The sequence below is a fragment of the Hippoglossus hippoglossus genome, chromosome 2, assembly GCF_009819705.1.
Source record: "Hippoglossus hippoglossus isolate fHipHip1 chromosome 2, fHipHip1.pri, whole genome shotgun sequence".
NCBI classification, from domain to species: Eukaryota; Metazoa; Chordata; class Actinopteri; order Pleuronectiformes; family Pleuronectidae; genus Hippoglossus; species Hippoglossus hippoglossus.
The window spans coordinates 3,766,659-3,780,795 of record NC_047152.1 but is presented as its reverse complement, the minus strand read 5'-3'; the positions used below and the strand labels follow the sequence as shown (position 1 = coordinate 3,780,795).

General features: G+C 43.0%; 1 long non-coding RNA gene across 1 annotated transcript in view; it reads right to left on the bottom strand.

Moving 5' to 3' along the window:
• LOC117776506 overlaps positions 1-11,533 on the bottom strand; it is a 79,047-nt gene extending 67,514 nt beyond the window's left edge. Inside the window, exon 1 of the long non-coding RNA XR_004616450.1 lies at positions 11,310-11,533. This is a non-coding gene — a long non-coding RNA (uncharacterized LOC117776506). The remainder of the gene's footprint in view (positions 1-11,309) is intronic.
• Between the last annotated feature and the right edge of the window lie 2,604 nt (positions 11,534-14,137).

Below are 14,137 nucleotides of genomic sequence, written 5' to 3'. Positions count from 1 at the left end.
AGGAAACTTTTGACAACATGTCATTAGTTATCTGAGCTTGGTGTGTGTGTGTGTGTGTGTGTGTGTGTGTGTGTGTGTGTGTGTGTGTGTGTGTGTGTGTGTGTGTGTGTGTGTATCTTTCAATAGTTGGTTTGAATGTGTGCAAATTTCTAAAAAAACATTTCTGCTTTTGTCCGTAATATGTGACTACCTGCGTACAGAATAGGTTAGACTATATGGTGTGTGTGTGTGTGTGTGTGTGTGTGTGTGTGTGTGTGTGTGTGTGTGTGTGTGTGTGTGTGTGTGTGTGTGTCCCCTTTAGTGGCAGTGACAGTGGTTTGGCATGCGATCTACCCTGCCACTCAGTCACCCTGCTGTTCTACCGCTCTCTTTCATTCTCACTTCTCCTCTTCTTTCATCCCTCCGTTTTTCCTCTGCAACACAACCCGTGGTTCTGGCAAAAGTTTTAGGGGATTGATTTTTTTTCCATTTTTTTTACACTAGTGCGCATGTGGGGTGTGTGTGTGTGAATGTGTGCGCATGAGTCACTTAGTCTGCTTCCTTTGCAGGAATAAAAAAGTTCCTCCTCGCAATTCAGCGCTGAACAAAAAAGTCGAACGAACGTTGGAAGTTATTAAACATCAAAATGGAAGAAGTAACAGGGTAAAGACCTAGACATTAAAACTGGAGAGCAGCACTAATGCTTCACATACAATACAAGCACCCCCAGCTATAACACTGTAGCAAACATGATGACCATGATGATGAAATAAACTCCATTTTAGTCAGGAGCACTTGGGTCAGTGCCACCGTGCCCTTCCTTCATGGAAGAGAAGTAATAGGAAAGGAAGCGACAATAAAAGCCAAGGAGAGCAGAATTCTTTTTAATTTTCCAATTCCAAGCAAATCATTCAAAAGAAGTCTCTTTGTAGATACAGTACACCTTTAATTGAAACCTCATTCAAACGTACAATAAGATATAAGTAGGGCAGAGGCAGAATACCTTTTCTTCCTTTTAATGCAAAAAAAAAGAAATACTTTAAAACTCTCTTTACCCTACAGACTGTATTCAGTTTCCATTCTCCAGTGGCAGAGATGTCACCACAGGGCAAATGAGCTCGTCTAAGGAAGTTTCTATGTGACTGGTGTTGGTTTTCACAACTGGCAGAAACAGGTGGTGACATTGCGATGGTTTGCGGTGTTTTTTACAACAAAGCGATTCCCCTTTTAAATGCAAAACCGGACTGGTTTCTTCAGACTGGTTGACGGAGACTGATCCAGTTGAACCTTAAACTCACAACCGCCGTCGTCGTCGTAGTATTTGTGAGCGGCACAAATGAACCGCTTGAAACTCTGGGTCTGAAATGGTCCTACGCTTTCTTTACAAGATCAAATCAATTTGAGAGAACAACAAGCACGGTGCACAATTCACGGCTGAATAAAAAGAGTTCACGGTATGAAAAAATAATTTCAGAAAGACATAAAAGACAAGGTAATGACCTAGACAGTCGCAATGGGAGAATACGAGGGGAAAAGAAAGAAGAGAGAAGAACTGCCGCGAGCTTGGTGCCACTGATTTTTCTGGACTTTCTTCTAACTCTGTGCTGAAGTGATTTCAATTATATGTTTCTCTCATTTCCCAAGTTTCATTGAGAAACCTCTTCATCTCCTCATTCAGCGGAAAAATAATAAAACAATCGAAGTGAAACTTTCTCACATGCGGGTGTAGACAAAAATCTTTTGCTCAGCCTCCCCCAATGCAAGTTTTCTGCACCTTTGGAAGCGGCACTTAAAGCTGCATAAATGAATCCACCATAAACAAAAACATGTAAAAATCGAGGATGAGTGGACCCGAGCTAGTTCAGTGTACATGTATTTAGACACAAAACGCCAATCTTTTCTCAATGCCCTGACAGCATCCTTGGAGAGATTTAATTTTCCCTCAAGTGCCTGCCTCCTGTCTCTTAGAAAAGTATGTTGTCGCTTCTCCACAAGGTTCCCCACTCGGAGGATGCATCTCTCTTCAGTTGGAGTTCAAGTGTCTAATCTCCTGCGACTGAAGGTCAGCGCTTGTATGCACTCTAAAGGGTCTTGACTCAAACAAATGAGACAAGAAAATTAATCGGATGCAATGTATGAAGTGTTGATGGTGCGCGTGTGTGGTCGTGTGCGCGCGTGTGTGTGTGCGAGTGTGAATGCAAATTAGTGTGTGTGTGTGTGTGTGGAGTCGGTGGAAGCAGGGCTCAGCTGCTCCGGTCCTGGGCCCCGACGGGACTGAGCGAGGGATGAAAGAGAAAGATAAAAGACGGGGAGAGAAAAGGTGAAAGAGGGAGACCGATCGCTGTGCAGAGCAGAACATTGTTCGCTTGATCATAGTCAGAAGGTTGTGTGTTTTCTAAGTGTGTGTTCTGGGTCTTTATACCTCCTCTTTGTGTCCTGAATATATGCACGTCTGCGTCAGTGCAGATCTGTGCCTGTATCGTGTTGGTTTGGGGCCGTGTCTCCATTTAGGGACGTCCTGAGATGACAGAGTCCTGGGCCGGGGTCAAAATGGGGAAATGTAACGAGCGCAACCTGCTTTTGACTTCAACGTGTATTTTGAAAGTGCCTCTTTATGTATTCAAGATAATCAGGATTAAAAAAAAATATCCAACGACAGGGTTGGGAGGGGGTTGAGGACACGCAGATCAAATATTCTTCTTGTTGTCACAGAGGTGTAAATAAAGCTTGGGACAAAAGCACAAAAGTTCCCATGTGGTTACGATAAAAAGGACGTAGCTCCTTTGTGAAATGTAGATGCTTTATAGAGGCCTTAAAGAGGGAGGCAGCAATTTGCACAATCTATACTGTAAATCAAATGTTCTAATCTGTGCAATAAACACTTTATTTTCAAATTCTTCATAGTTTTAAAAATGCAAATTCAAAAAGTTCTCGCCAACTTAGTGTTTATTTAACTAAATGAATCAAGCTCGTCTCTGAACATCCTCAATCACAAGGAAAGTTAGATAAAAAGAGATGGGGGGGTGGGGGGGGGTGCTGAAAGAGAACAGAGGAGGCTTGTTTTTTATCTGTCTCATCCATCCATCCCTCCCTTCCTCCTCCTCGCCTCTTTTTATCCTCCGTTCCCTCACATCTATTATTCAGTCCATTTGGCAGACAGGTTAGCACCTAAATAAACCTCCAACCATGTTGTCTCTCTCGCCCTTTATCATGTTCTCCTCATTTTATCCACACCACTCTTTTATGAATTCATTTCTCTCTCTCTCTCTCTCTCTCTCTCGCCCCCATCTACCTACCTAAATCTGTTCTCGGCAGATGAAGAATGAGCCAGGGTTCATGTGTTTCACAGTCAATTATCATATATCGGCCAGAAATATGAGCCGAATGCTGGTTGTGAGAAATCTGAAGAAGACGTCTGCAATTTTTCAACGTACTTTTAAAGTTACAGTGTTGAGGAATTTTATGTATAAATTTAAATGAGGATTAACTGACTCAAAAACGTGATCATGAAGGCCTAGACTGTTTCTGGCAACCCCAATGTGCGTATGTGTTTAAATACATATGTAAAGTGTTATAGCTGTATTTCTATTATTTATTTTAATACTAAATACTGATAGAAGAACCAATGCTTGTGTCTTTTCCTATATGTGCACAGAATGCAGGGAAAGTATAAAACACCAGGATGTAGAAAGTGAACACACCCAGAGAGTAAGTAGGTGAGGTGACAGTAAAGAGGCGAGTCAGCCGGTTGAGGCCGTCAGCTCAAAAATCAACAGATAGCTAACAGTTTTCTGCGGGTGCACACACACACACACACACACACACAAACGCTCTGAGAATTCGACATCAACTGTGATGTTATCTGTGACAAATGTGTTGACATGTCAAAGACACACCCACACACCCACACACATTCAGAGCGAACACAGGGTTTTCCCACATGTGCCAAATCCAGATGGCCTCAAAGAGATGGCAGGTATTGCCAACATCACACACACACACACACACACACACACACACACACACACACACACACACACACACACACACACACACACACACACACACACACACACACACACACATAAAGTAATGACCCACCCCTGAGACCTTTCTAAGCAGGTTTCGTGCTGGGATCAAAAACAAAGAATGAAAAAGACGGCACAGTGGAAAACGGACGGTGGTGAAGGCTTGTCAGAGAGAGAGACAAATTTACCTCCGTTACAATAAAAGGAAAAATGCTTGTGACAACATCAAAGTGATGTCAAGAGCGACTGTGCATGCATGTTCTCTCGCACACACACACACACACACACACACACACACACACACACACACACACACACACACACACACACACACACACACACACACACACACACACACACACACACTGCACCTACTGCTAACAAAATGACAATTAACCCTTATTTAAGTATGGAAGAGGTGAGTTACTGTAAATCTATTCCCAGGGTGCATTTTTCTCTAATATTTACTGAAAGGTTTATGGATTGCATTGTCAAGGTGGAGGCAAATGCACTGGCATCACGTGGTGTTTCTTTCCATTGCAATTTGTTGCAGGAGCAGAAATACTCTCCCACAGTGTAAACAAAGAGACATTTGAGTGATGTCCTCTTGATTGTATGTGTTGTCTATTTCATGTTTAACTCTTCTTTAACTCTTCTGTCTAGGTCACAGAAATGATGGCGTTTAGTACCTGACTCCGTACAGTCTATCACGCGATGTCTTATTAAACTGCCAGGGTGTAATTTAGCAAACGATTGTGATGTATTAAGTCGCTCCGAGCTGTAAGGGATGGCACGGCGGTGCAGCGGTTCGCACTGTTGTGTGGGTTTCAGGGCAAAAGAAGTAGCTGAAAGCCACTGGGTCTGGGGCCTGCAGCTGCCTGTACCTATCGCAGACATCTTCACCAAGCGGATATGACGACTTGACACAGTGGGAGGGTTTAACCCCATGAAAAGTGAGAAGGAGAGGATAACTCACCCTGCATCTACTTGGAATGTTCCCTGGATTACACGGCACACAAACAAAAAAGCAGAATGCTCGATTTGATGAATCCACTGAGGGTTCTTCAACTGATAATCGTAGTGATTCTAGTTGACTGATCATCAAGACACAGAAGTCTTAATAATGACAAAAAGCATTTGATGACAGTAGTGTAGTTCTCCAGCAGAGTCAAAGATAAATATCGGCCCCTGATATTTATGTTGTCCCTCAGCAGACGCCGTAGGCAAATTACCGCTCCTGTGCAGCCGCGCACTGACCTCTCAGAGCAGGTAAAGCAGAGCAAATATTAAATGACGGAGCTAATGGTTTCACTCCAGAGTCCATTCTCTCCCTCATTCCTCTTAACTTCCCCCACTCCCTTCCATCATTTCTTCTAATTTCGCTCAATTACCGTCTCCTTATGCTCCCTCTCATGGGGGACATGCGTGTCTGTGTTTCTGTGCGTGACCTTCCTGAACTGTATGGCCATTTATGGAGATTAGATAAAGTTGCCTCTTGCGTCACTCATTGGCATGCATTAAGCACGTACGACGACAACACACACACAAACACACACAAACGCAAACGGACGTACACAAGGAGTCCGTCTTAAATGGAGGATATAGGAGCAAATTAAAGGTAAAAGCGCTCTTGGTTCTCTTCTTTTGTTTGGCATCATCCGATTTTCAAAAAAGCCATGTTCAGTGTCCTTTTACCCCCCTCTAATGGATTTTTGATTTTTCCAGAGCATGCAACGCAATTAGCTCGTCTTTCTTTTTTTATTAATGACACCAGACTCTTTTCTTTTCCCTTGCCGTCGTTCATTCTTGGAGTAAATTGGAGAGCAAAGAGTGCATGTGGGTAATTTGAATATACTTAGAGCTCATTGCTTTATTAAACTATACATTTATCAGTGTGTATGTTAAATACAAAAATATAAGACTTAATAAAAAGCACGTAAAGGTCAAATCAGATATATTTGTCGTCAAGACTGCAGTTTGGCCTTCTTTTGTTTTTAATAACTTAGGGACCGTAGTGCATTATCAGAAGCTCATTTGCATTTTCTAACATTTTTATTTTTGCTATTATTTAGAATATTAACAAGCACATGTGCAAAGTGCAGTAGGAAACACACAGAGACGAGCTTCAGGTAAAAATTACTTAAAACCAATTTGGTCAAATTTGATATCTTTTTGTGAAAATGGTTAAAGCGTAACAACGGTGAGCTGGAAAAAACAAATTAGAAGGTGAAAGAGGTCTTGGGGGTCGTTTGGGCTGTTGATAAACCCGACTACGCAGGTATAGTTAAACCGGAGAGATAGAACAAATGCAAGCAGGAGGAATATGGAGAATGTTCCATGCACGCTGTCCATTGTACTGAATGTTGATGAGATTCGTGCACAATGGGAAGAAGCAAATGAAATAATTACAAGTTACGGCAACCTCCGTGCACCTTGCATCGGCACAACTGACGTCTGCACACAAAGACCTTCCTCCCACTCGAGAATACGCGCAACAGGAGAAAGATCCATCAAGACAGCGAAGGGAAAACAAAACGCGCAACCTTCTTCGGGTCAGTCGCTCAAAACTGTGTTTGTCTTGATCAGGGCTATGGCTGGAAGGAGCTTTGTTGTATTTATAAAATGAATCCAAACACATTTGTTTACAACGTGACCCTCGCCGATTCAGCGGGGGTTGAATGGCTAAGAAAATGCACATGAAGTAGGAGTGGAAGACATCGTACTGTACGCTCTTTTTGAATAGTGCGCACAAAGTGGCAGTCCAAATCTTTATCGCTAATAGCACGACCAAAACACTGGGGTAGAAGAAGAGATGCAACAACAATGAAAGCGTCAGAGCGGCCACACTGTGCACGCACTGTAAATACAGCAATCAGGCGTCATGACCGAATGATCTTATCTGTACAACTATTGGGTGCAAAAGTAGCTGAATAGCTGATGTAGCTCGGACTCCAGGCACGTAGGAGAAGGTGACATGAACAAGATGAAGGCCTTCCAAAATGAAACACTGCCACATCTTCTGGCCTAAAAGATCTCAAGTGAAGAACTCTACAAGGAGAGCCAGAGTGCGGTGCTGAAGATTAGACACCCGCGAAAACACAGGCACGTCCTCGGACCAGAACACATGACCTAAGGTTGACACCGCCTGGAAAACGCAAACAACGTCGCCCCCCAAATAACAATAAACACTAACTGTGGCGCCCGAGCTGAAAAAGATGCCCAGGACAGGCCCGGATGGAGGCACACTGTCGAGGCCTTAAGCCCCTTTAAAGGACAAGGAGGACTACTTATATAATAACACTATATGATGTGATGACAATCTTTACAAACTTCAGATTAAGTACCTAAAAATATGCATTTTAAATCATTGTCTGACTTCTTCATGACATAACTTATCATATTGCATTGAGTTATTTCATACACACACACACACTCACAGAGACACACACACACACACAGGAAAAAACAATGATGAGATGTCAATGGATTATTCCTTCATTCTGCTCTGCATGCAGAGAAATCCACCAGCTCCTCCTAAATGTTTCAAGTCTCCCTAACTGCTTGAAGAGTTCACTTTCATATGCTGGTTTACAAATTCATCCATTCTGCCAACAAACACTTGAGCTTGTCTCTTTTGTTCCCGCTGCCTTTATTCCTCATTTCATTTTCACTTCTTGTCCTTCACCATCCTGGATACCGATTCCTTTCACCAGCAGGTGCAGCCCTGTCATCCTCTCGTACCGAGCCCTGCCGCACAGCAATCTACTCAGAAACTCACACCAAGACACAGACACACCAAATGAAATCAAGCGGAGCTCCCCTCCCGGGTCCATGTCCCACTTCCTCGCCAGGCAGAGCATGGCCATACTGCCGCCGCGCGACTGACGGACTTCTGGCACAGGGCGGCAGCGTGGCGGACACAGAATGCCTCTCAAGGAGCAGATGCTTGCCTTCTCCTGACATATGCCCGTGAGAGGGAGCAGGGTGGATGGGAAATGGAGGGGAAGGCAGGGCATGTTAGAGGAGGAAGGAGGAGGGTGTTAATCTGGAGGGAGGACAGGACAGCAGAGGAAATGAGAAAAGACGATGGGTAAGAATGTGATGGACATCGGGAGCAACTTGTTTCAAGTGTCATGTCTGTTGTGAAGCCCTTTCGAAGCCGTTAAGGATGTGGATTTAAAAGCAAAGCTCTCTTTTTTTCTAATAAACTAGAGCCCAGGGCAGAAGGTCACGGTGTCAGAGAATGAGTTTAAAAGAAGGGAGCGGAAGAGAGCCGGGGAAGAAAGGGAGCTCCTTCTCAGCTTAAGATGAACAGATGGTGTTGAGTGGGGAAAGAAGAGATACGATACTGTAAGACAGGATGACCGAAATCCATCCGGGATTTTACTATGTGGGAAAAGTACATGAAATGAAGAGTCACGATCTGTATTCAGAATGAGAATTTCTCATCAGGGAAACATTTCAAAGATGTAAAAACCAACCTGGACGTTTCAATCCAAAGAATTTTGTCACCCAAATATCTTGGTTTTATATCAACTGACTTGGCTCCAATTCATTTTGTTGAGGAAATTGTCAAAAAGTCGAAAATGATTCAACAAATTAACACAGAGGTAAATGAAAAGTCAGCAAGAAGCTATTCAAATTCATCATCATCATCAGAATGCGAATGTCTTCAGATATCACTGTGACCTTGACCTTTGACCCCCCCCTACCAAATCTAATCAGTTACTCTGTGAGTCTAAACGTCAATTTCTGCTAAATTTGAATCTGGAGGGGTACTTAAGATAACATGTTCACTCGGCTAGTCCTTGAGTCCAAGTGAATGTTTGTGCCAGATGGAATAAAATCTGATATGGGTGTTCCTAATATATCACATTCACGAGAACAAGGCGTCAGCTTGATATTTTCCTTTGACCTTTAAACACCAAAATCTTATCAGTGACACCAAGTCAACATTTGCACCAAAATGAGGGGGGGCACCAAAGTGTCATGACTATGAAGCTTCAACACTTTCTTCCTCTTGTCGATCGCCATCGCTTGTCATTTACTTTGAGCGGTTACACAAACAAACTACTAGTATATACACTTAGTACACACACCTTTGCGCACACAAACACTCCTCGACAACCAAAACTGCTGCAAGGTGAAGTCTTTTCATTAAAGCAAACAAACAAGCAGAGAACATGCGCAAACTTAGAGAGCAGTAAACAGCGATTCCAAGTCTTTCATTAATTCGCGCAAGAATTTAATTAACAGCTATTGATAAGCTTTGTCTGTCTTAAGGACATGTTTGTTTGTGAATATGTATGCGTGTGTGTGTGTGGGTGCGCGTCTGTGTATCTTGAGGACGCACTTGTTATGCAGTCATTATACAGTGATCTTCTTGATTCGTCAAGCATGAAGGGGAGAGTGCCACATACACACTCTCACCGCGCAAGATACAAACACGGTGTGTTGACGGATTAGACGGGAGTTTTTAATCATCTCAATTAAGTCTAATTGTTATTTGTTGGATATGTGGCATTTATAAAGTTCACAGGGATACAGAAGCAGAGTGAGGACTAATTAAAGTCCCAGAACTTTTTTTTATTACAAGAATCCGTCAAGAAGCGAGAGGTGTTCGAGGAACGAGAGGAGGACATTTGTGAATTATTATTGCATGACGTATTTGGACATTTGCCTATTTATTCATTGACTTCAATCCTTGTTAAAAAATAAAAGCACGGCAGAATTTACAACTTAAACCTTGCAAAATGAGTAACTGGAAAGTTTACTTATGATATACAGGTTGAGAATTGTGAGATTGAGAGAGAGTGTGTGTGTGCACGTGTGTGAGAGTGTGTGGGTCATAAGATGAATGTCCGAGTCTTGTTTCTGCGGGAAAGAGTCTTCCTAGAACAGTAAGTGCAGACGTTTATCTCTGAGGAAGATGTTACAGGACGATGTGCACACACACACACACACACACACACACACACACACACACACACACACACACACACACACACACACGCTCTTATGCCAAAAGAATGACACCCACACACCTGAGAACACTCACGTGCCAGCTAAAGGCCACAGTACCGTCTGTTCCTGCTTCACACACACACACACACACACACACACACACACACACACACACACACACACACACACACACACTACAGCCTCTCTGCTCTTGCTCCTTTTCTGCTCTGATTTTGTGCTGTGCCATGTATCTGAGCTTAAATGCAACAAAAAAAACAAAGAAACATTAAACTCCACCCCTTGGACCTGCCCCTTTTTTAACTCACCATCTCATTTGGTCTTTTGCACATTATTATTCATAGTAATGCGTAGTCATGTATTTTTTGTGTTGAGAATAGGAGGAAGATGCTCATTACTGACGCTGATCTGCATCACAGCTTAAAACAGGTTGTCGGACTTTGACATGAAACTGTATTTTCTCAACTTAAATCTCATAACATGCCTCTGTCTGACAACGTGTGTAACCTTCTGAAGCTGTGGAATGAAGGAGGCTTTGAATTTCTCCCTCAAGGCCCCTTTTTCTTTTTATTACACGATCACTCCTGTTACTTTTCATGTGAACAAGGAAATAACCATTTATACTTTCAAGGGAAAGTCGAGAAACAAGTAGCCCGTCACAGTTGAGTCACACGAGTTCCAAACCAGGTTTTTCCCAGCATAGTCTGGCCCTAGAAGTACTTTTGCGAAGCCACAGCTATTTTACTGCATTTACTGCAATTTACTGTATATTTAAATCAGTAAACATCAGTCTTAAACAAAGGTTAATATATATATCTATGATCAAATGAGGAATGTGACCAATCCAACACAGTAACTGATTAAATGAGTCCGTTATGTGTGTTGGACAGTTGTGAACTAAAAACAGCACAGTGGGCAGGTTAGTGTAAATGTGTGTGTGTGTATGTGTGTGTGTGTATGTGTGTGTGTGTGTGTGTGTGTGTGTGTGTGTGTGTGCGTGCGTGCGTGCGTGCGTGCGTGCGTGCGTATGGAAGTTAATTGTCTCAAGTAGTTGGACGAGCCTTCATACATCATTAATACAAACACACACACATACCCACATTTAGCAGGTTGCCAAAGTGTCACCTTACACAGGTGGCGCACACACACTCACACACACACTTCTTGGCATCTTTAAACGCCTTTTTAAAAAAAAGTGACCCAGAAGAAATCACAGACAGATTGAAGATGGGAGGACAGGAGGAGGAAGAGGAGGAGGAGGAGGAGGAGGAGGAGGAGGAGGAGGAGGAGGAGGAGGAATGATGAGGGAGGAAGACACACCTGTTATTAGCTTTTCTCCAGACGGCCGCTCGGATGGACGCCGGGACAGACGGATCAAAAGAGGGACAACGATGAGGACGAGGTGGAGACAGAAGGAGATCCTGGGAGAGAAGGAGAGGAATCGTAAGGCATGAATAATGGACGACAGCTCCTTAGAGACCATGTTCAGACATTAATAATGGATCAGACTCAGCTGGAGGGGGCGAGGGAACACTCAGCAGAATTTACCTGAGACGAGAGGAGACACAAGGAAGTACTTGTATCAACTTATTGTCACTTTGTCAGTCATTTACTTGCTTGAGTACTTTTCACTCGTACTCCACTACACACATCAGCAAATATCAGTACTTTCTACTCAACTACATTTTTTAAAAGTAATAACTATTGAGAGGGGACATTTTAATACTTCCAAGTATATATTATATTATATTATTATATTTAAAGGCAAAGTGACTTTTGCTCAAGTAGAAAAGTTAATGTGGTGCTTTTATTTGTATATTTACTGAAGTTACATTTTTAAGAACTTCCTCCACCGTTGTATTTTGGTGATTTAGACCATTTTCTGACCTGACAATGAATATTTCGGTTAATCTTCATTGGTCCTTTGAAATAACTCCAACATATTGGATATATCACCTTCACATGAATAAATTCACAGAGTAAAGTTAGGTTAAAAAACGAAGCAGATTGTTTGAGCATTTACTGCCATATTGTTTTAACCCTTTAAGTCATTCAAAGGAAATAATCCCTATTCATATATTTCTTAGGTAGTTATTGTCAACATTTGGCATTTTGGGAAACTATATATATTTAAAAACTGAAAAATACACAAAACATTGATTTAAAAACAGTTGTAGCATTCACTGCAAAATGGGGATAGGGAACCAACTGGTTGGTCACAGTCAAAACAAGATTCAATCACTTGAAATGATGATTGTTCTGAATCCACTACCGTCTCATTTTAAATGAGCTGTGAGAAAAGTTGTTTTCAGAGCCATGTGTTTACACCGCGACCCTGGAAGGGACGAGGTAAACCCCGGATTCAAGTGAAATTACAGATAACCAGCAACACGTGCAGTTTAAAGGTTCCCAGCGAGAGTGGTTATGCACCAGATTGAAAAGCAGACGAACCAAAAACTCGAAAATTCTCGCATGAGAGGAGCTGCGAGGAGCGCGAGGTAACACACACACACACACGTACAGATGCATACACACATAAATACAGATTCTTCAGCACACACACACAGAGAGAGACAAAAAAAAAAAAAAAATTACACAGAGTTTGGTTTACTGCCAGTTCTTGATGACACTGAGAGGGGTAAAAGAGAGAGAGTGCACGTGCACACGCACACGCGCGCGCGCACACACACACACACACACACACACACACACACACACACACACAGCGTTGTCCTGCTGCCTCTCTTCCTCTCTCATCTTTAATTCACACACTCCCTTTGTATCTGCGCACACGCGCGCACACACACACACACACACAGGCAAATGAGCCGCACACTTTAACTAAATGGGTGGGCTGATGGTGAATCACTGTCATTTAGTCAACAAAGACCTCAGCTTGTTGTCCCTTCATCACTCCCCCTCTCTCTCTTTATCCGTATCTTTTACTTTCTCCCTCTCTTTCTATCTTTCTGGCCAATATGAGTGTGTAATTGTTGTTCACACACACACACACACACACACACACACACACACACACACACACACACACACACACACACACACACACACACACACATCCCAATACACAAGTGTCCACATTCACATTCACATCTACTGTTGCATACTCATACATGCACGAAACACACACACACACCGTATGGGTGTATAATTACAGTGAGTGAAGCAGCACTAAGGAATAATTACAGAGGCTGGTTTGCTGTTGTTGTTGTTTCCAACAAATAAACCAGTACACAAACAAGATGGAGGGTGAGCTGCAGGTCAAGCCATCTCCGCGGTGACGCCGGGGATGGGTTATCTTTCTATGCGGGTGTGGACAAAAGTGTGTGGACACCTGTATATCTCCTGAAATGGCACTTGGCGTGCATACGTTGGCCAAGGCAACAGTCCCCTGAATTTTACACACTCATAGGTATCAGTTCCCTAAACGTGCCCTGATTTTTTTCATCAGGAAACGTGAATCAGGGAAATTGCACCAAAATTCACTGGGTAAAAACATAAGCTCCTTGGCAGGGGTATATAAGGGTGTTGGTGATAAGGTCTGGCTCACTCTGCAAAGGTGCTGGATGTGATAGAGGTCGGGGGTCTTCCTCAAACTGTCACCACAAAGTTGAACGCACAATATTATGTGCTGTTGCGTTAACATTTTCCTTGACTGGAACTAAATGGATCAACCCCAAATCGGTGTCCACATACTTTTGGCCACATGGTGTATCTCCTTTTATCCTCGCTGTCTCTTATCTTTTTTATGTTTTTTACTTCCATCAAAGTCCCGTTTAATTCTTTATCTCTCTCTCTCCCACTCACACACACACACACATGCTCAGTGCCCAGCCAGTCACCTGTGCTGAAGCTAAACGGAGTGTGAGGTTTTTCCGGCGCAGTGATTGTGGGGTCCGGCTCGGAGGAAAATAAGTGTTTGGTTTGTTTGTGTGATACCAGACAGCAGGTGGCAGAGTCAGCACACAGCCTCTTGACCTGCGCTAGGGAGAGGGGTGGACCGATGTGCACAGGCAGGAGGAGGGAAGAGTGTAGGAGGTGTAGTGTTGCTCGCAAAACTTGAATTTAAACATTTGTTGCAGGAGAATGAGCAGATGACTGACTGGAAATATGCTATTGCACGTGTGTGT